Source organism: Labeo rohita, chromosome 3 (assembly GCF_022985175.1).
Source record: "Labeo rohita strain BAU-BD-2019 chromosome 3, IGBB_LRoh.1.0, whole genome shotgun sequence".
Classification (NCBI taxonomy): domain Eukaryota; kingdom Metazoa; phylum Chordata; class Actinopteri; order Cypriniformes; family Cyprinidae; genus Labeo; species Labeo rohita.
Window position 1 is genome coordinate 4,236,330 of NC_066871.1, and position 23,735 is coordinate 4,260,064.

The 23,735-nt window shown below is 38.6% G+C and overlaps 1 pseudogene; it reads right to left on the minus strand.

Annotated features, from left to right (window-relative positions):
• The window catches only part of LOC127158053 (Fc receptor-like protein 5), a 28,380-nt pseudogene that overhangs the window by 2,553 nt on the left and 2,092 nt on the right, over window positions 1–23,735 (minus strand).

A 23,735-nucleotide genomic window follows, 5' to 3' on the forward strand; every position in this document is an offset into this window, starting at 1 on the left:
TTTGATTGAAAAATAGATGCTAAATTGGGTTAGTGAAGTTCTGTTCTGTATAGCTGTTGAAATAAGTCTTTTGAAATAATTTTCATTGTGTATTCATCATTTCATTCATCATTCATTTTCATTTCTCTATAAAAGGAAAAAATACTTGCCGTATATTATCACTGTTACTGGTTTACTGTACGGTGTGTAATCTCCTTCTCTTTGTGCTCTGCACCTGTACTCTCCTCCATCAGAGACTTTCACTGAATTAATTGTTTTAGTTGCAGCTTCAGTAGATTCAGTGTTTGAGTTTTTACTCCAGAGAAACTTCCATCCATCCCATGACTGATCCACCTCACATCTCAGAGTAACTGAGTCTCCAGTGAACACAGGACTTTGTGGCTGCACAGTCAGAGTTGGTGTGGGAATATCTGTCAATATAAAATCATTAGTAGCATGAGTTGTAAAAATCCTTAAGCAGATGATATTGTCCTCTCACTGGAAAGTAATTAGTGTGTTAAGATTTTCACAGAGAATGTAAAACATTTGCAGATGGCAAATATGGAGCCAAGCGAGGCCAACATTTCATTTAGCACACAATGTAAAGAGTTTAAGGACAACCAAGATTTAACTTCAAGATAATTCTAGCTGATGTTCACTACCAAACTTTGAGTTAATAGCACAGATACTGTATTATCTGTGAAGCAGTCAAAGAGACATATCATTCAACAAAGTGTTGTGCAGATATAGCAGTTTACACTGGCATTTTACAAAATGACAAAGATATCAACAAAGGAAAAATCAGCATTATTTCTGACCAGCAAATGGAACTGTTACTAAACAAAAGACCAATGAGACCGGTGTCATTAGATAATGGAAAAACACAACCACAACCTCTGAACCTCATGCATTTCACAGGACTATTTTGAATTGTGAATCACCTTCAGTGTGTCCAGAGTGGATGTTTGAAATCAGCACTAAAAACACAAAGAGAAAAAAACTCTTATTATTACAGTGTGAACATGGGGCTGATCAACTGTGTATTTTACATCAGACATTTTATGAAGGTATCCATCTTCCTGCTTTGCTTCTCAAACACCATAATTTCATGAAGTGTTTCATGCTCTAGTGTTTGTGGAGGACTGCATACAGTCTATATATAAGTGTCCAGATTATCATTAACATCTGATTGATGTTTTATAGATTTTGACAAAGGTTGGGGAATTAGCAATTAATAAACTTAGCAGTCTGAAAACAAGCAAAGGACTGAAAACAAATTTTTATTAGTATAGTGAATATCTACTTCAGGAAACAAAGATAATAACTATGCAAAACAAAACTACAGAGCTACAAAACCGAATGACTCTAAAGCTCATTGTTTACTCGTATATTATGAACTACAGCTGGATTTCAAAAGAAATAAAGAAAGAAAGAAAGAAAGAAAGACTAAATCAGTAAACCGTTTTCATAATACAAGCAATTATTATCCACTAAAAAAAAAACACAGAGAAAATAATACTCACAGAGCACAAGAGGAAGTTGACTGAGCTCCATACTGACCAAATGATGACAGACGGTTAAAGACACAGACTGTGTTAAAGACCCAAGACTTCCTGATCTTTAGGAAAGTCATGACAGATAATAGACATACAAATGTATCTCATGTGTTACAGAAAATTGTTTGATAATGTTTATAATCTTGTCACACTGACTAACTGCAAATTTTCTAAAGTAACGTTGACATGAATCGCATTGTATGAAATTGAAAAGCTCAGACACAGCATTAAAATAAATAAAATTCTGGCTTGCTTAAAGAACAGGGGAAATGAAACAATATTTTGATGGCTGAAAAAATTGATCAACGGCGAACGTAATCCAAGGGGCTAGGCAAGAACGGGTAATCCAATAAGACAGACTTGAGTTCCAAAGGGCAGGCAGCAAAATAGACTAAACGATATAACAAGGCTAGAAAACAAGATGAGGATTATGTCTAGAAACATGAAAGAACTAGGCTAAGGATTGACAAGCTGGCTTTGCTAAGCAATACTTGGCAAAATGCAAGAGGAAGTCCAAGGCTTAAATAGAGTCTCTGATTGGATGCAGGTGATCAGTGCAATGGCTGATGGGGAACGTAGTCAGGGGTGTGGTGCAACAGTGTAATGTGAATGTCAATGGAGTGAGAGGGCGACATCTAGTCGTGAGCAACCGAAGGTCACTGGCCAGATTCATGACACCAAGGCACTCCTATAGTAAAGTCTTTAATTAACTGGGCTAAATCATTAAAATAGTTAAGCAGATCTACGCATTTCGGCTGTACAGCCTTCTTCAGGATACACAAAAAAAACTGAGGACACTGACTATTATTAGATTTTTTATTTTTTTCACAAGAAAAGAGAAACTTGTAGGCCACATCTGGCATGAGTCAATACATGACAGAGAATTATGGTGAAAGAGGAAGTACTTCAGAAAGAAAATAAGCATTAAGACATGCAATGATGCAATATAAACCACAGATTGAAGAAAAAGAAGCTCACACTATAGTCTTCAGATCTTGTTTTATTCATATTTAATGCAAAATAGGAATGTTACTAACACTAAACAATAAAATGATTACTAAGTGTAAATATTACTGTTGCTCATATTGGGGTTAACGCTAAAATCCATTACATTTACATGTCACCACATTTCATCAACATATAATGACAAAGAATTCCTCAAAACTATGAATATCATTCCTGTGTTTCAGACCAATAAACAAACATGAAAAAACAAGACTGTTTCAATTCAATTGATTTGTATAGTCATAGTCACAATTCTTATTGTATAAAACTTCACGTAAGTACCTTGCAAATCCACTACAGAGCAAGCCAAATGCAAAAGTGGAAAGGATAACATATATAATATTAAATGTAAATGTTTGTCCATATGTAATTCAGCCACATTGTGTAAACGATGATAATGACTAAGTTGTTGGTCAATAAAATCTGAATATAATGACTTATAGTAATCACTCGGGTGTTTTACCTCTCATCCTGCAGCTTTTAAAAATCAGCACGACTGTCACTAGCAGATATGGACAAACTGCCAGTACAGAACTGAGTGTGTGGAGAACAGAGACCTGAGAATCTGAATGAGACAACGAAGAAGAGACACAGAAGCACTTTATCATGCACTATATCTGAACAAGAATATATGAAGAAATAAATCAGCACACAGTTTCACTGACTCTCACCTGTGACTGAGATCCAGCTCTTGGGTGACTCTCCTCTCTTTGGGTGTTTGCAGTAGTAGAAACCCTCATGTGACTTTGAGACAGTAGAGATGATCATCTCTGTAGTTTGATTCTGGATGAGTGATCCATCTTTATAGAAATTAGCTCTGATGTTTGGTGGGGTTGAACGGTAATATAAACAGCGCAGGGTCAGAGTATCTCCTTCAGTCACAGGATGAACAGGACTCTCCAGAATCACACCAGCTACAGAAACAAAGGAAACATAACAGTGAAATAATAAAAAAAAAAAAAAAAAAAAAAAAAAAAAGAAAACAGAAGTAGAAACTACATTTTAGTGGCATTTTAGTGAGTTCTGTGTGACTACCGGGGAATAGTTTGGCAGCTGCTTACTGAAAGAAGTCAAAACAGCCAAAGTCTCTAGTCTGGTTCTATGAGTTGCATCCCTTTTCAATTATGGACATTGTTGAATTACGCTTTAAATTTAAATCCTAGTAGCACAAATAACATTCCATATTCCTGCACTTGTTTAATCAACCTGCTTCATGTAAGGATTGTAACTGCCAGTGAAATATATAAATTAATAAATATAAAGAAATATAGAAACAGAGACTCACAGTGTACAGTGATATTAACAGGATGACTGTTTTCTCCAGATTCAGACTGACACCAGTACACTCCAGTGTGTGATATGATGGTGTAGCTGATTGTACATGTAGATCCAGTTTGTGATCCCCAGTCTGATGATGAACAATCTTTCAGTCCCCACATGTCTGTGTATCTTCTCACTGTCCATCTATCAGAGTCACTCTGGTCCTCACAGCTCAGAGAGAGAGAGACAGATGTGAAGTGTTGAGTTCTGCTGGGACTGATGATCAGAGACACTGGAGGAGAAACACCTGAGAAGACAATCGATAGTGAAACAAGTGATAGTTTTTCAGATTTAAGCATGAAAATTTTGTTCTTACTAAAGATCGTTTAAGTTCTGATTGAACTCACCAGTGACCCATAGTGGTTGTCTGTTGCTAAAGGTATTATAGTACACTGGTTTATCTGTCTCAGCTCTGCACACATAAACTCCTGTGTGATTCAGAGCAGCAGAACTAATGGTGTAGTTTCCTCCAGCTCCTCTGCTGCTGTCTGAGAGCAGCCTATAATGATCACTGTAGTCTGTAAAAATGTGCAGTTGTCAACTTTAAGATGTATTTTACATGGTTTGACCTTTATAGGTGATATAACTGTCAAATATTAAAAAATAATACTTCTGACTTGTATTAATATAATAATAATAATAATATAATAATAATAATAATAATAAGTTATTAGTAATTATTAGTTATAATAATTAGTTGAAATGATACAACGTGTTACAGAATACAGATTTACACACTGTGTAATAATACATACATAATACATTGTATACAGTATAATAACAATAGTCACAATAACAATCACTAATCAAAAGCTTTACTAAAATATGTGTTTTGAGTATTTTCCTTAAACAATCAAAAGAAGCAACATTCCTAATAGAAGCAGGTAATGAATTTCATAACTTTGAAGGAATGCAAGAATGTAGCTTATCAGAGCGAATCAGACAATTGAAGATTCGATTAGATTAGGCCAAATTCCACTAAGACGCCCAGGATAACCAGACAACGTCATAAATCTGTCCATGATACCCTGGTGCCATCAGCCTGAAGTAAGCCTAACCAATCAACTCCTTCACAGCTTTGAACAACTTGCAACATTAACACAAAAGAACACAATTATTGATAATCCCAACTCAGGACAGAGACTTACTGTAGTTGGGTGGTTTCCCCCACCCAAGACAAGGACCAGACTGAGATTCTTTCTATACCCTTTTGACCTTTTCATTCCTGTTGGCCAGGAACCCCCATCATGTATGTAACCCACACATTTGTCCATTATGTTCTAATCACTTATTGTGTTTATAAGGGTTTATATTTGTGTTTGGTGTGTATGAGTTTGAAAATTCATGCTTTAAATGTTTCTATCATTCATTTCTTTGTAAAATGTGTTTTGTACTTTGTAAAATTGTATTCTTGTTATGGAAATCTTGTCCAAATTATACTCTGCAAGAGTGGGAAAATGCAGACATGTGACTGATAAGATAACATGTTGATTTATGTATTGGGAGGAGAAACCTAGCAATATTCCAAACTAAGACCATGTTTAATTGGTTGAGACACCATTTGGGAGGTGTCTGGCAACTGAATTTAAAAACCCAAGACACCATAAAATTTTGCTTTTAGTTTTGGCTCTTAGCCATCGCTCCTAGCCATGCTTTTTGCCATCACTTTTGCTGCTGCTTTTTGCGTTCTCTGAGCGCTCCCTGGCTTGCATGCCAGCCGCTCCTTTAAAACTATGAGGAGATCTGCCATCTAGTCTTGTTATCTTATTTCCTCTTTCTTTTTCTCTAGTTTCTTTTTCTTTCCGTTGAGAGTTTCGTGTTCTAAATTAAGTTGACGCTAAGCTGTGTCTTAGACCTCGTGCCTGTCTCAAAACTTCAACCAGCATACACGACTCCCGCCATTCCAATCAGCAACCTTGGGAAACCCCCTTTCTGCAATGATGCAACAACAAAGGAATTCTCTTAACACAAAGGCAACGCAAGTACAACCTTCAGATTCTGGCTGAACTGGTGCATTTAAATGAAGTTCTAAACGTAGGTTCGGGAGGAGCCTAATCATTCAGTCCTGTCAATCATCATTACAAGCCTATATAAGCAGCTCTCATTGCACCGTCCCAGCCTCCGTTCTTCCGGCATCCCTCCACCTCCCCTTCTCCTCCATTGTTTCTGTTATTCTCCCTCTAGGTAATATCGCATTGGGGGGTTCCGAACTCTGCGCTCAAGCCGAGCCTCGGGTTCGAGCCTCCATTAAGGACAACAAGCCAAGTTTGTTTACCATTGCCCATTGTGACTGGATGGGCAGGCGAACTTGTGAATATAAAGTTTAATAGCCTTATTGAGAAACTCAAGGCAAGTGTTAATTAGCTTGATGGATATTCAGGTCTAAGCACTTGCATATATATATGCTATAAACTTAGGATTTCATATTTTCACTCTTCTTAACTTATTTTTTCCTCATTTTCTCTCTTTCTGCAGCCTGTGTGAATGTGTGTGTCTATGCATTAGATGTCTTAGATTTATCCAATAATGCCTTATTTATATTGAAAAGAGAAGTATCTTTTGTTTTGTTCTTTAATGTCTTTGTCACAAACCTGGTCGGTGTCCCGTTGTCTACTCACCACCAGATGTCACTCTCACTCCACCCACTCACTCTGACTGTCACTTTGCATCTTGGACTGCATCTCCCATCCTCCACCGCTCTGATTGCGTCAGCCCCCGTGACCAATCAGGCATCCTATAAAACCCCGGTCCTCCTCAGTTGCACTTCCTGGTTTGTTGTTGTATTGTATCGTGTTATTATTCCTGTTCTCCTAGTGTGTTCCAAGTTCCTGGTTTTTTGATCTCCTGCCTGGTTTTCTCGTCTACGTCTGTCTAGCCGCCTGCCCTGTGATTTATCGCTCGTTATTATCGGACTATTCTCTTGGATCGCCTGTTACATTCCTGTCTGCTCCTGTCACGACCCTGCCTGTATGACCATGTCTCTGTCTAGTCCTTCTAATAAAAGCTCGCTTATGGATCCGCTCGCCTCTCGTCAATCACTCCTCGTAACAGAACAAACCAGCACAACAGGATCCAGCAGCTTTTCCCTCGGTCATTCCGGTATGGACTTTGGACTATTGTGTGTGGGCGCGTCGCTTACTGTGGGGGTCGCGGAGGAGGAACGCGACAACGCGGTAATGGCGGCGGCCGCGCACCCCGCTCATATAATGACGGCCGCGCCGAGCGCGACGCCACAGATCCGCTGGCCGCTTGGCTCACTCGGGAAATGCGGCCACGCTGGAGCGCGCCCGAGCCATGACGACGGCAATGGATCGTATTGCTCAAATGGCGGCGAACGTAATGGATAGCATCGCTCTAATGGCGGCGACAGCTGTGCCCGTTCACAAAATGGCGGCCGCGTCGGAGCGCGTCCACACAATGGCGGCAACGGCGGAGCCCGTTCACAAGATGGCGGCGATCACAGAGCTCCGTCACGTCACAGCTGCCATACAAGAGCCGTTTAAAGGTACAGTTACATTCCCTGAGTCAAGTCAAGTTGCAACTGTGTTTCCTGAGTCAAGCCATGTTGTTCCTGAGTCAAGCCATGTTGTTCCTGAGTCAAGCCATGTTGTTCCTGAGTCAAGCCATGTTGTTCCTGAGTCAAGCCAAGCTGGAGCTGTGTCAAACCAAGCTGGAGCTGTGTCAAACCAAGCTGGAGCTGTGTCAAACCAAGCTGGAGCTGTGTCAAACCAAGCTGGAGCTGTGTCAAACCAAGCTGGAGCTGTGTCAAACCAAGCTGGAGCTGTGTTTCCTGTCTCAAGCCAAGTTGCAGAGCCACCGCACAAGATGGCCGCCACGCCAGAGCCACCGCACAAGATGGCCGCCACGCCAGAGCCACCGCACAAGATGGCCGCCACGCCAGAGCCACCGCACAAGATGGCCGCCTCGCCAGAGCCACCGCACAAGATGGCCGCCACGCCAGAGCCACCGCACAAGATGGCCGCCACGTCAGAGCCGGCTAAAGCCCCGTCAGCCAAGCCACAGCCTGCTCAGGCCGTCTCAGTCAAGCCACAGCCTGGTCACGTCATGTTTTCTGCTCCTGAGTCGGCACCCATCATGGCCGGTCTTCCCGAAGCGGTTTCAGACTCAAGTCACGCCCCGCCTGACGGCCCAGACTCAAGTCACGCCCCGTCTGGTCCCAAGTCTGCTCCAGAGATCACGTCTGACCTCAAGTCTGCGCCAGAGGTCCCGCCTGATCTCAAGCCTGATCCTGAGCTCCTGTCTGATCTCAAGCCTGCTCCAGAGCTCCCGTCTGACCAGGAGACAGACCCAGAGGCCTCACCAGTCGGAGAAGCCGCGCCAATGCCTCCTGAGGTGTCAGCTTCGGCTGTGGATCCTCCCATGGAGGCGGCGTCCCTCTACAGACTCTCTGCTTCTCCCCATACTCTTTCTACCTCCTCTATCTCTGCTTTCCCCAGGTCCCAGACCGAACGCGGATTCCTGCTCCGCCCCGGAGGGCTGCTGCGCCTCCTGCTTCGCCCGGAGGGCTGCTGCGCCTCCTGCCCCGCCTCCTGCTCCCCCCTGGAGGCCTGCTGCACCCCCTGCTCCGCCTCCTGCTCCGCCCCGAAGGGCCGCTGTGCCTCCTGTTCCACCCCGGAGGGCTGCTCCGCCCCTTCCCCTATTCTGTCTACCTCCTCTGTCCCTGCTCTCCCCAGGTCCCAGACCATGACGCCGGTTCCTGTTCCGCCCGGGAGGGCTGCGGCGCCTCCTGTTCCGCCCTGGAGGGTCGTTCCGCCTCGGAGGGCTTCTGCGCCTCCTGTTTCTACCCTGGAGGGCGCCCGCGCCTCACGCTCTGCCTCCGGCTCCGCCCTGGAGGGCTCCTGCTCTGCTTCCGGCTCCACCCTGGAGGGTACCTGCTCTGTCGGTCCTGCCTCAATCTCTGGGCTTCCCTCATGGACCTGGTCCTCCAGCCCTCGCCCTGTCTCCCTCCCATCCCACCGCTTCCCTGGACTGTTGTTTCTTTCGAGCGTCTGGAAGCCGCTCCTTGGGGGGGGGCTATGTCACAAACCTGGTCGGTGTCCCGTTGTCTACTCACCACCAGATGTCACTCTCACTCCACCCACTCACTCTGACTGTCACTTTGCATCTTGGACTGCATCTCCCATCCTCCACCGCTCTGATTGCGTCAGCCCCCGTGACCAATCAGGCATCCTATAAAACCCCGGTCCTCCTCAGTTGCACTTCCTGGTTTGTTGTTGTATTGTATCGTGTTATTATTCCTGTTCTCCTAGTGTGTTCCAAGTTCCTGGTTTTTTGATCTCCTGCCTGGTTTTCTCGTCTACGTCTGTCTAGCCGCCTGCCCTGTGATTTATCGCTCGTTATTATCGGACTATTCTCTTGGATCGCCTGTTACATTCCTGTCTGCTCCTGTCACGACCCTGCCTGTATGACCATGTCTCTGTCTAGTCCTTCTAATAAAAGCTCGCTTATGGATCCGCTCGCCTCTCGTCAATCACTCCTCGTAACAGTCTTAAACTGCCGATTTTGTTATCGTGCTAATACATCGTGTTTTCACTATATTTTGGATAGTAATATCCATTGCAGAATTGATGTTATACAGCTCATTCAATGAATCGCGGGCCAACTCACCTGTTTCCCTTACAAGAAAAAGCTCTCATGTCTTTTTTTTAGTTTTCAGAGGCTGAAGCAGAAAAAGAAGCAGCCGAGCGTAAAGAACGACAAGGTATGGATGGTGTAACTAAATTACAAATGTAAACTCAAGCTTACCCATGTACCGCTTTATAAATTAAAATAAGAATTTTAAAATCAATGCATGACTGAACTCGGAGCCAGAAGAAACACAGGGTTAATGTAAGACACAAGCAGCTGAACTGCAACCTCTTAATAGCATTTGCCGGTAGACCTGCAAAAACTGAATTGCAGTAATTAAGCCAAGATGAAATAAAAGCATGTATAAGCCTTTCTGCAGCAGGCCTAAAGAGAAAGTGTCTAATACAGGCAATATTTCAGAGATAAGAAATGCAGAGACACCATGTCATAATAGCGCAGTCTAAGATTTGCTAGTACCCAGGGAGATAAACTGGGAATGCTCTGAGAGACAGAATTTAAACCAGTTCTGTGCAGTTTCAATTCACCTATGTAGTGTGTAGCAACATAGTATGACACTGTATCGAATGCAGCACTAAGATCTAACAAAATCAATATGCCACAAACCCCAGAATCAGCTGTGATGAGAAGGGCATTCATGAGCCTCACTAAAACTATGAAAATAGAGCACAACTGGAAGAAAACAAAACTAGAGGTATTTTGCATTGCATGGAGGGAAAGTACTTCCTTCTGCAGGACACAGGTAGACAAATTTGGAATGCTCTGAGTGACAGGATTTAACCCAGTTCTGTATGGTGCCAATTCACCTATGTAGTCTGTCCAGCTACATAGTGTGACACTGTATTGAATGCAGCACTAAGATCTAACAAAATCAATACACCACAAACCCCAGAATCAGCTGTGATGAGAAGGGCATTCATGAGCCTGACTAAAACTATAAAAAAATGAAGATACACCTGGAAGAAAATAAAACTACAGGTATGTCATATTGCATGGAAGGAAAGAACTTCCTTCTTAAAAAAAACTGCAAGATTTGCTTGCTTTTAGTCATTTTAGAAGAAAACAAACACAACACAGTTCAGTTCCTTGCCACTGTCACCTTTGGCTTAAATTGGGGACAATTTCTGGCAATATTGTTGACTTGATAGCACAGATACTATTTGAACTGAATTGAGCTGCACAATGACATCACCGAATCAATGATAAACTGCCTTTAACTAAAAAAAAATGATTGTTCACTATTGTCCTCTCACATTATTGACACACTATTTTCCTGTTCAACATGGTAAGACTGCTTTGACGCAGTCTGTATTGTATAAAGCACTATATAACTAAAGGTGAAAATCTGTCCATCCATAGAAAAGTGATTTTAGAGTTGGCCAACAACCCAAAGTGATGTAACTGCTGCCAATTTAAGAAGAAAAATCCCTGCATCAAGTGAGGCATTAAAAATAGCAGCAATATGGGAAACAATAGTTTGCTATTGTTGGCACTTCTTCAAAACAGTAGTGGTAATAGAATCGAAGTTACAAATAATAGAATTTGTTAAACCAGTTAATTTAGACAAATGCAGCAGATTGTAACTTACCTGAAAAAACATTGTACCAGCTGAATGTCCAGCCTGTAGTGGAACCATTAACCTCACAGATCAGAGCCACTGAATCTCCTTCAGTTAACCATTTCTGTGGAGAAACACTTAGATCCACTGTGGGATCTAAAATAGATAAATCGCTATTTGATAACATGCTACATATTCCAGGTTCAATACAAGTTAGGCTCAGTCAACAGCATTTCTTTCGTATACGATGCCAAACGTTGAGGTTGATTTGCACCAGTTTGCCCATGCTGTTTTTTTTTTGTTTTTTTTTCTGGGTGGCAATCAACATAATATGTCAGAGAGCTGTTGGTTGAGCTTAACTGTATATTGAGCCTAAATGTTGTGTAAACTTGTAACTTCTATGAGTAAATGATCAAACTCACCTGATACCATCAGTGTAACTGCATCACTCTGTTGTGATCTGTGTGATCCTTCCATCTCTGTTCCATAACAGAAGTATTTACCTGCATCAGACTCAGTAACAGACCTGAATGTGTGTTCCTGTAGTTCACTGAAAACATTGACTGAACCTTCCTTATACCAATTGTACCGCCAACTAGTGACTCCTTCACCATCAATGTCACATCTGAGAGTGACTGTATCTCCAAATACATGTTGATTAGGTTTGATGGTCACTTTGGGTTTTGGTCTTTCTGTACAACAATTCACAATGAAAATAATGAGCTAAAATAAGTAAAAATAATAAAATGCGCTGTTTTTAATGTACAAATAGTTACTTGATTGTGAAATGTATGCTAAATTAGTGTTGCTCTCTATAGCTGCGTTATAGCTACATATTCTAATTCATTGTGTTACAAAATCATTTTCTCAGAGAAAAGGAAAAACACTTGCCGTATATTGTCACTGTTACTGGTTCACTGTAAACAGTGCTATTTCCTTCTCTTCGTGCTCTGCACCTGTACTCTCCTCCATCAGAGACTTTCACTGAATCTATTGTTTTAGTTGCAGTTTTAGTAGATTCATTGTTTGAGTCTTTACTCCAGAAAAACTCCCATCCATCCCATGACTGATCCACCTCACATCTCAGAGTAACCGAGTCTCCAGTGAACAATGAACTCTGTGGCCACACAGTCAGAGTCGGCTTGGGAAAATCTGTCAATATAAAATTGTTAGGAGCATTAGTTCTCAAGGTTGAGATCTGTAGTGCAACTGTTACCTGACGCATGTGTGAATTTCAAGTGATTAACTTAACTTCAAGTTCAATTTAAATTTGTTTTTGTTTTTTTGTTTTTTAATTTGGTGGGTGGTGCAAAAAAAAAAAAAAAAAAAAAAGAAAATTCATCTGGTGATTCAGCCAGTGACCACTTATCTATTTCAGGCTCTTTTATCTGGAAAATATACAGACACATGGATCATCCTACAATTAGTGTTGCAAACTATATCTGTGTAATTATATTTTTCATAAATAAAAATTAAAAAATAAAACTATGAAAACATTAATGGACAGGTTTGATTACTCCCCTAAGATAGAAAATAAAAATAAAAATTATTTTGGAGAATGGTTAAACAACATAAAATTACACTTATACATTTTTGTACAAAAGTAATTGGATATATGATACATTTAATATATGGATTAAATTCAGTCACCTTCAGTGTTTCCAGAGTGGATGTTAGACATCAGCACTAAAATCAAAAAAGAAAAAACAAAAAAACACATTCCTGTGTGAACACTGAGGTGATCAGAAGTGTATTACATGTATTAGACGTCTCCTCAAATGCATAAGCATCTTTGTTCTGTCCAGATTAAACATGGCTCACACATAGTCGACTCAAGAAGACAGCAGAAACAACAACAACAGGAAAACTTATTTACTTATTATTTGAAAAAAATAAAAATAAAGTAGCAATTAACACCTAATGAAATACATGCAGAGAAAATAATACTTACAGAGCACAAGAGGAAGTTGACGGAGCTCCATACTGACTGAATGATGACAGATGGTTAAAGACACAGACTGTGTTAAAGACTCAGGACTTCCTGAAACCCACAGTCAGATCTTAAGGAACATCATGACAGATTAAAGACATACACGTGTATCCTTTGTCTTATAGAAAATCCTTTGATATTGTTTATAATCTTGTAACATGTCTTATTACCTCACCTTATCATCTGTGGAAGAGGTGCTAGTAAGGTCTGTATGGGTGCTAGCACCCCAGTATAGTGATAGGGACACTATACTGTCAACAAGCACAGTCCTTTGGATGAGATGTTGAACTAAGGACCTGACTCTTTGTGGTTATTAAAAATTCCAGGATGTCTTTTGAAAAGAGTAGAGGTGTGACTTAAGCATCCTGGCCAAACTTGCCAACTGGCCTTTGACAATCATGGCCTCCTAACAATCCCCATATCTACTGATTGACTTTTTTTTTTTTTTTTTTTTAAACATATTAAAAGTTTGTTTTATAGCAAAAGCAGATAACTCCAACAGTCGTTTCTGGAAAAATCAGATAACTCCATATTTTATGTTTCAGAGTTTAAAAAAAAAAAAAAAAATGTTGTTGTTGTGATCATAGACTGTATGGATGTGATTACACGCAATACTCTGAACTTTTCCCACGTCATTGTAACAGATTTGCTAAAATGGACTTATTGGGCTTATTGGTCGCTTGTCTGCTCCCGCAGTAAAACGTGAACCCGCAATGTCTTGGAAGGGTATTCTATAGTCTTTGCTTAGAAGTGGAAAACACTGGCTTTTTTCCCTGGTGAAAAAAAAAAAACAGCATATGCTGGTAGGTATGTTTTGATGCTGGTTCAAGCTGGTTCTTTGCTGGTTTATGCTGGTTCTTGACCAGCAACATGACCAACATAAACCAGCAAAGGATAAGCATAAACCAGCTAAGGAACAGCTTAAACCAACATCAAAACATACCTAAACAGCATCCCAGTTTTAAAACATACCTACCAGCATATGCTGTTTTTTTCACGAGGGTTGACAAGACGTGTTTAGGGTTCAGATCATGCTATTATGTGGAGAATAATGAACAGCAATAAGCTCATTTTTTTAAAAGTGGCGTTTATCGATTTTTGCAAATAAACTCGTCAATTGTAGTTACTGGTTAGCTAATAGAGTGAACTACCAACTGAGCGTTACTTACTAATTTGTTCACCAGGGTTTCTTGTTAGTTAATAATATTTACTACTTATTTGTTTGATTTGTTCATTAGTAATGGAACAGTATTCTAAAGTGTTGCCAAACAACAACAACAACAACAACAACAACACTCTGAAGCAGTTTTGTAAATTGTGAAAATTACGTGATCTAGGATGTGTGTAATAGTAAAAACAGAACAACAGAAAATAATAATCAAGAGTTCAGTGAGCCCTATTAATTCTTAACTGTTTGCATTAAAAAGACGGAGCAGCAGGCAGTTAAAAAAAAAAAAAAAAAAAGGAACAAATCTGAGGCATGGGCGTCGCTAGGCCATTTTTAGGGGGGCTATATATTTTGTGATTAGCTCCATAAACTATAGCCTGCATGAATCTGTGATCGCCTCAGTCCCCTATAAATTTCATATGAAAATTGCAGCAGACTTTGATCGGCTCCTCCTCGTCTTTCTTTCAGCGCGTTCTTCAATTCGCAAACCGCGGAGGCGCAGAGCAAAAACAAAGGACTAGGTCTGTTTATCGACAGACTGTTATAATATCTGCATCTGTGCAGATTAAATACAGTATATAAAATATCATGGGGGGAGCTATCGGTTCCCCATCTACGTTTTCGCTGTGTTCACCCCTCATCACACCACAACTGTTTCCTTCAGCGAAAATGAAGCACATAAATGCATATAAAATGATCATGTCCCATTTTCATTTGAAAATTTTACTTTCAATAGTTTCTAGTGCATGTGGCAAAGAGGTTTGCATACTTCAGCTAAGGAAAGAGGTTTGTACTAGAAATGCAAACAGTAAAATTTTGAATTTATACAGTAAACAGGTGTGTGTGTAATCAGAAAGACTTGTATTTGGCTCAGTAATCAAATGTTATACCTACTGTATCTATACAGTACAGTGGAATATTGCAATAAGTATAGTATACCACCCCATTAGTCAAATACACACACACACACACACACACACATTTAATTTTTGTTATTATATCCTCATTGGGGGCTAAACCTGAAAATCCTAGAATCGCCCATGATCTGAGGACATTCATAGATGGAGTATTATTAGATGTTTTTCGCCTGAAAAAAAGGAAAGATGTAACATCTACAGAGACTTACGGTGAAAGAGGAACCATTTAGATAGAAAATAGGCATTAACCCATTACTAGTGCCATGACACAATACAAACTATAGAGTGAAGAGAGAGAAGAAAAAAAAAAAAAAAAAAAAAACTCAAACTATAGTCTTTAGATCTTGTTTTATTCACGCTTCATGGAAAATGAGAATGTTACAAACACTTATCAAAGTGCTTACTAGGTATTGGGATTTATGGTTTTTCAAAAATATCTAACCGGTTGCTTAAACAGTAAAGGCCATTATATTAATGTGTCACCATATTTTATTGACATTATGGCAAAGGATACAGGCACCATTCATGTGTTTCGCAACTCTAAACAGAGACACAGGAGGAGTGAGACTGATTTAGTTCAATTAATTTTCATAGCAACTGTTACAAATCATCTTGGGTAAAAGATTACATAAGTACCTTACAAACCCTCAGTGATCAAGCATTAATACAAATACATTTAGTATAAAAGTTTGTCCATATGTACTTTAGGCACATCATATAAATAATGAGGCCATTGGTAAAATGATTACACTCAGGTTTTATTAATAAATCACTCAGGTGTTTTACCTCTCATCCTGCAACATTTGAAAATCAGCACGACTGTCACTAGCAGATATGGACAAACTGCCAGTACAGAACTGAGTGTGTGGAGAACAGAGATCTGAGATTCTGAACGAGACACTGAAAAACAGACACACAAGCACTTTATCAAGCACTATATCTGAATGAGGACATATGAAGAAATAAATCTGCTCAGAGTTTCATTGACTCTCACCTCTGACTGAGATCCAGCTCTTGGGTGACTCTCCTCTCCCTGCGTGTTTGCAGTAGTAGAAACCCTCATGTGACTTTGAGACAGTAGAGATGATCATCTGTGTAGTTTGATTCTGGATGAGTGATTCATCTTTATAGAAATCAGCTGTGAGGTTTGGTGGGGTTGAATGTTGATCTAAACAGTGTAGAGTCAGAGTATCTCCTTCAGTCACAGGATGAACAGGACTCTCCAGAATCACACCAGCTACAGAAACAGAGGAAATATGAACTAAATGTAAATAGCCAGAATATATTAGAAAAATGCATTGTGACCTAATAAAAACAATCAGATGATAATCATTACCCAAAGCATGAGCTTTATTTAATTAGGGAGTCCTTGGACTCAAAATTGTTGAAGGCCCTTAAATCAAAGCTTTCTGCACTTGTTTATTCAACCTGGGTAAAACAATGATTGCAAACTACCTCTAAACTTAATGAATACAGAAACACAGACTCACGGTGTACAATAATATTAACAGGATGACTGTTCTCTCCAGATTCAGACTGACACCAGTACACTCCAGTGTCTGATGTGATGGTGTAGCTGATTGTACATGTAGATCCTGTTTGTGATGCCCACAGTGATGATGAACAATCTTCCACCTGCTCATTTTCTGTGTATCTTCTCACTGTCCATCTATCAGAGTTACTCTGGTCCTCACAGCTCAGAGAGAGAGAGTCAGATGTGAAGTGTTGAGTTCTGTTGGGACTGATGATCAGAGACACTGGAGGAGAAACACCTGAGAAGACAATTACAGTGATCAGTTTCAAAATAAGAGTTTTCACAGTTTTGTTTCAAAATAATTGTAAGCATGGAAACTCTCTTTTTAGAGTGGCTGACAATGTGTGTTAGACCGATTTAATTGTTTTCCTTCAGGTTCAGTTCTAATAATAGTAACATTTGTGTTCCATTATGCTTCAGTTTTTGATGTCCATTTGGGTAACGCTTTAGATTACAACCTGCAAAGAACTACGTAACTAAACTGAATTTACGGTGTATGTTTCTGTAATTATAGTGTACCTATAAAGAACGTACATGTAGGTATACGGGAACAATATGTTATATGTGGGTAATAAGGGGGTAGCAAACAGATATACAAATAATTTATAATGGATTAATTTAAAAAAAAAAAAAAACTTAACAGGTACCTGTTCTATTAAATCGTAAGTTTGGTGTATCTACACGTAAGCTTTTTTAAAATTACTGGGAAATTATACTCTTGTTCCATGTAGTTACAGGGTAATTTTGCCCTCTGCGGGCTGTAAATTAAAGTGGCGATTGTTCCCCTCTTGTTCAACGAAGTTACAGGGTAGGTACAATATAACAACGCGACGTAAAATGTGGTTCTACAAAATGTACATTTATTTACATTTTTACAGACACTAAATGTACAATACTGACATATTTACATCATCTAAACATTTAACGTTTACTTAATATGAAATTATAACATTTCATTCTGTTCTGTGTGATTTCTGTTGCCAGCTCGTTTCCAAGAATAGGTCTACATAATGTTATCATGACTACACGTTAAACCCTTAAAATAAATAATATTTCTGCAATCGTTTAATCATTCATGTAATATTAACTTCGTTTGCCGTGGTGGAACACAAAGGCGTTTTCTCCAACATGCTGTGACTAACAATAGAACCATAAAATACACCGAACACGCATCATAATTACAAATTAAACAATTTTATTTGTGTGCTGTAACCCAGATCTTCAGAATCCATACGATTTGCGAGGACCAGAACCAAATTCAAGGCTTTGTCCGGCGATCTTCATCTCCATCTCTAACAGCGAGTCCAGCAGCAACAGCCATAAACCCGTGCTAAAGTGCATTTTGCGACAGGAAAATCGGACGTTCATTGGCTCTCGCCTGCATTCGTCACAGATTACGACATGCCGTGTTTCTGGTGAGATGTGTCGGAATGACGCGCGGGCGCCTTCGAGGAGTGGATCAAGACAATAATCTGGATAATATTTTCAGCGATTAACAATTTAAATTCTGCTCTCATCCTACTGCACCTCAAACCTACTGTATTCCGCCAGAGAGGACTGCGGCTGCAAACGCATCGTTATTTGGATTACTTTTTGTATGGCTGTTGACATTTTTGCAATAAATAAATGATTGTGATTGCACTTTCCTGTTTTTTATATTTTTATTACTGTTCAGTCATAGTTAACGTTAGGTTTAGAGGTAGAAGTGGGATTAGCGACTATAAAAAATATTTTTAGATATATTTTCAGATTGTGTGTTTATGTATTGAACCTACCCTGTAACTTCCTTGAACAAGAGGGGAACAATCGCCACTTTAATTTACAGCCCGCAGAGGGCACAATTACCCTGTAACTACATGGAACAAGAGTATATTTCCCCAGTAATTTTAAAAAGCTTACGTATAGATACACCAAACTTACGATTTAATAGAACAGGTACCTGTTAAGTTTTTTTTTAATTAATCCATTATAAATTATTTGTATATCTGTTTTCTACCCCGTTATTACCCAAACGTAACATATTGTTCCCTTATACTTACACGTAGGTACAATATAAATACGAAACATACACTGTAACTTCAGTTTACTTGCGCAGTTCTTTGCAGGTTGTATATCTGGTTTGTTACCCCCGAATTACCAAAACGTAACATAGACTATTGTTCTCTTATACCTACACATACGTACTAATAGGTACACTATAATTACAGAAACATACACCGTAAATTCAGTATACTTATGCAGTTCTTTGCAGGTTAAATATCTGGTTTATTTTCCCCTTATTAGCCAAATATAACATATTGTTCCCTTATACCTACATGTACGTTCTTTATAGGTACACTATAACTGCAGAAACATACACCGTAAATTCAGTTTAGTTACGTAGTTCTTTGCGGGTTGTAATCTAAAGCGTTACCTCCATTTGTATTTTGGGAAGAAACATTTTGTGAACTGGAGAGGATTTCTTGTATTCTGAAACTAGGATGTTCAAGGTCTCAAAGCACAGATTCCGTTTGAACTCACCAGTGACCCATAGTGGTTGTGTGATGCTGTAGGTTGTGTTATAAGCCATTTTTTCTCTCTCTGCTGTGCACACATAAACTCCTGTGTGATTTAGAGCAGCTGAACTGACAGTGTAGTTTCCTCCAGCTCCTCTGCTGCTGTCTGAGAGCAGCATATGATGTTTTCTGTAGCCTGTATAAAGTGAGAAAGAGCAGTTTCTATCTGTAACTCAGCATATTCAGGTTGTTTACCAGAGCAGAATCATGCATAACTGAGCCATACATTACATATCTGTCTCTAGTACATGTAGATACATGACATGTAGCAAACCTAGACTCATGTTTTTACAGAGGAATGATTGGTAATGCAGACCTGGGCATCTATCTATAATGGGTCTCACTATTTCGGACTCATGGGAGTTTAAGGAGTCAAGAAATATGTCCCACATCCCACAAAAGATATTAAATCTTTTTTTTTTTTTTTTTTTTTTTTTAATATCAGTTCATTAAAATTTGTACCACATTTTAACTTATCTGATGAAAGAGTTACAGTGAACCAGTTGAATGTCCAGCCTGTAGAGGAACCATTAACTTCACAGATCAGAGTCACTGGATCTCCTTCAGCCAGCCACTTCTGAGGAGGAACACTTAACACTGCCTGGGCGCTAACTGAAATAAAGAAATCACTCATTAATAATATGCTAAATGTGTGTATGTGTAGGGATGATAAAACTCACCTGATACTGTCAGTGTAACTTCATCACTGATGTGTGATCTGACTGATCCTCCTCTCTTTGCTCCATAACAGAAGTAGTTACCTGCATCAGACTCATTAACAGACCTGAATGTGTGTTCCTGTAGTTCACTGAGAGCAATGACTGACCCTTTTATATACCAGTTGTACTGCCAGCTAGTGACTCCTTCACCATCAATGTCACATCTGAGAGTGACTGTCTCTCCTCTGAATACATGTTGATCAGGTTTAATGCTCACTTTGGCTTTTGTTCTTTCTGTACAATGAGAACAATTTAGAATGAAAATGGTCTCTTTTTTTACTTTATGAACACAGTTACATGTGGAATGTTATGAAATAGATGACTCAAATTCACTCAACCTTCAGAGTGGATGTTTAAAATCAGCACTAAAAACACAGAAAAACACAAAAATGTCACATGTATGATCTGTTTTGGTTAAGCTCCTGTGTGTCTATATTTGGTTCTGTACCTGTTCTCTTTAATCAATTATCAGTTAGCTCCATATTTATTCCTGTTCTCCCTAATTGCTTTCCATGTGTTTACAATGTTGGGTTCAAGTCCTCCTGGGACGTTAGTATTTAAGTTGTCATTACGACGTCAGGTGCAAATTTAAGCCACTTTGATCGGAACAAGAAGGCGATTTACCTTTTCTACATAAAAGTAAAGTTTTTTTATTATTATTATTATTATTTTTTTTGCATCTACAAAATAACGAATAAAGACTAGGGGTGCGCGGGGCACAAACTAAGGCGGGGTTAGCTGTAACACGCCTGGTTTAAATATTTCCACACAAGCTAGCATAACGAAATTTACGGTGTTTACTAGTTGCCATAGCCAACAATATACAGAGAAAAAAAGTGCTCCAAAATTCAAAAGCCTTTTGAAGATATCGCTTAATATTTATTTTACCATAGTATAAGTACATTTCCGGCTGAAGTAATTTTTTCTTCTCAGTTTTTAGTATTTATTTCAAACGAAACAAATCTGCTATATTTTAATCTCCGATCTGTTATTTATCAGTTTAGATTCTTAAAATACGGCATTATTTTATTTGAAAAAGCCAATCATTTTGTTTTATTGACAAAATATTTTAGTTTGTCGTGTATATATATATTTTTTTCATTCGATCAGATAACATTTTAAGCTGTTATATGGTTATGTTACAACGTGTCCCTCACATGTTACAATGTATCCAACCTACGGGGCATGTTGTCACTTTTCACTTCCTTTCTTTTGAGGTAAATAACGAAAAACGTATACACTGTAATTAAGAAACAAAGCTACATATTTGTACTAGACGCGTGTGAAATTAACGTGGATTAAAAAAATAAATAAATAAAAAAAAAAAATCCCACGTGGATGAGAGATTCAAAAAGTGCTAGGTTGTGCGCCGCGCTCCCCTATGTATCATTGGGTTTTTGGTTTTTCTGTTTATTCAATTTATGAAGGTGATGTAAACTTTATCATTATATATTCTATGGTAATTATAAAATAATATAATATTTTGTATATGTAACATATATTTTTATTGTAGATTACAAAAAGCATTTTGTTCATTTCGACAAATTTACCGTCAATACAAAAGCTGCATATCTATTGTCTTTGGCTGCGTCAATTGCATCCGACACGTTTTTTCACCCAACTCGGAAATTCTGGGCTTTCGAGTTTCCCACTCGTAATAACGACTTTGTGGTGGCGTTCATGTGAGTTCAGCTCGTAAATATGATCTATCCGACATGCCTTGACGCACCATAAGCCCTCTACCCTAGTTCCCTGTCTGCTTTTATTTGTGCTCATATGTGTTTGAATTTACTGTTATTATTAGAATTTACCCCTGGATTATACTCCTTCGTGCGCTTTATTATACAGCCAACACACAGTAACACAAACATTATAGTGCGAACATGGTGATGATTAATTGTGTAATAAAACACAAAGATATTCTTCTTCCTCTACTTGTGAATCACCATAATTTTTTCTCTTAAACGTTTCTCAGCTTCCCAGCGTGCACACACACGCAGTTTTATTTCTTGTAATATTTTCTAATATGTCTAGCTCTGCTAGATGAGTGTAGATGATGATCTGGTATGCATTAAAAGCTTGACCTGTCTGGAGTTTTGAGTGGGTTTCAGTCTAAGGTTTGTAAGTCTGTTTCAGTTTAAATAAATATGGTGAACCTGGACTTTTTAGGGAGCTTGAAGCAACAGTCTGATCACAAGCAGATAAATAAAGACTCTTATTAAATGCATAAATGTCTACTTAATGCATCTTGGATAGTAAAGTGTGCAAAACAAACCAACAGAACTGATTCAGCAAACACCGTTACAAATCACAAAACTGAATGACTGAACAAACTGATCTAAACAGAGTGCATTTCTCTTTGACAAACAGCACTAACTGCACACTTCCTCTCTCAAACTCATCTTTCACTCATATATCATGAACCGGAAAAAAAAAAACAGTTCAGGCAGAGTAAGACAAGACTAGCATTTTACATCAAAAAGTAGAGAAATTGTATTACTTTTAGTAAAATTACACTAGATAAGACCCTTCTTTCTCAGCTGGGATCATTTACAACCCCATTTGGGATCATTTGAAGCTGCATTTAAACTGCATTTTGGAAGTTCAAAATCAGGGCACCATATCAGTCCATTATATGGAGAAAAATGCTGAAATGTTTTCCTCAAAAACATAATTTCTTTACAACTGAAGAAAGAAAGAAATTAATATTTTGGATGACAAGGAGTGAGTAAATTATTTGTAAATTGTTGTTCTGGAAGTGGACTTCTCTTTTAAGCTAGCTGGGATCAGTGAAAACTTTTACACCGGTGCGTTGGAGCTAAACTCTGCATTAAGACCTTAAGTATGGGACGGAACGTACATTCATAAATAATATCTCAGCTAATTTTTTTGAAACCTCATAGCATTCAAGTGACAAGTGCTATTTGTAGTAAAACAGTTTCTTTTCATAAGGGAAGAGTCACTAGTTCGGGAATCGTTCTCTACCGGTTGCTGTATGTTTCACAATCTAGCAGCACTGTCAGTAAAAACTCTAGCAATTTTTGCAGATGACCACTATTTTTAGATTTTTTTCTCAGAAAAAAATAGAAATACGTAGGTTGCATCATACATGAGTCAATATTAAGACACTGCGGGTAAATGAAGAAATGTTGCAGAAAGGGAAATAAAAAAAAAGCTGCATAGACTAGAAAGAATGACTAAGTTAGTGATGCCATGATGTAATACAAGCATGAATCACAGGATGTGTAAAAAAGCATCATCAAATCTAAATATTTAGAGATTAAAATCTAATTTAGTGTATTTAGTATTTTTTTGGCTTTTACTGTGAGACTGTGAAGCTTTTTTGAAAAGGATTAGCTCCAGATAAAAGGTACTGTTTCTTTATTAAAAAAATAAAAATAAATAAATAAATAAATAAATAACAACAGAGCATTCCAGTGTTACATGTCAAGAAGACTTACACTAAAATAAGAAATACACATGTATGAAAATAACAGTGTATGTTCCTGTGTTTATGATGTCAAGCATGCAAACATCACAGCCTTCAATTGTAAAGGTATAAACTTAAATATTAAACAGTATGATAAATCAATCATGATAAGTTACTAAAATATGCGGATAAATAGCAATAATATAAGATAAGTTAATCAGCTTTTGAATAGGATATTGAAAAAAAAATCATCCTGGAATCTCTCAAAGTCACAACATATTAACATAAGATTGGAGTTTCTTCCTCTTCAAAAGATGTAGCTGTTAAACAAAGAGAAACAGTCTTGTCATCATTTATTTTTCTCTTTGCGTTTATAGCTTTTATGAACTACTATGAT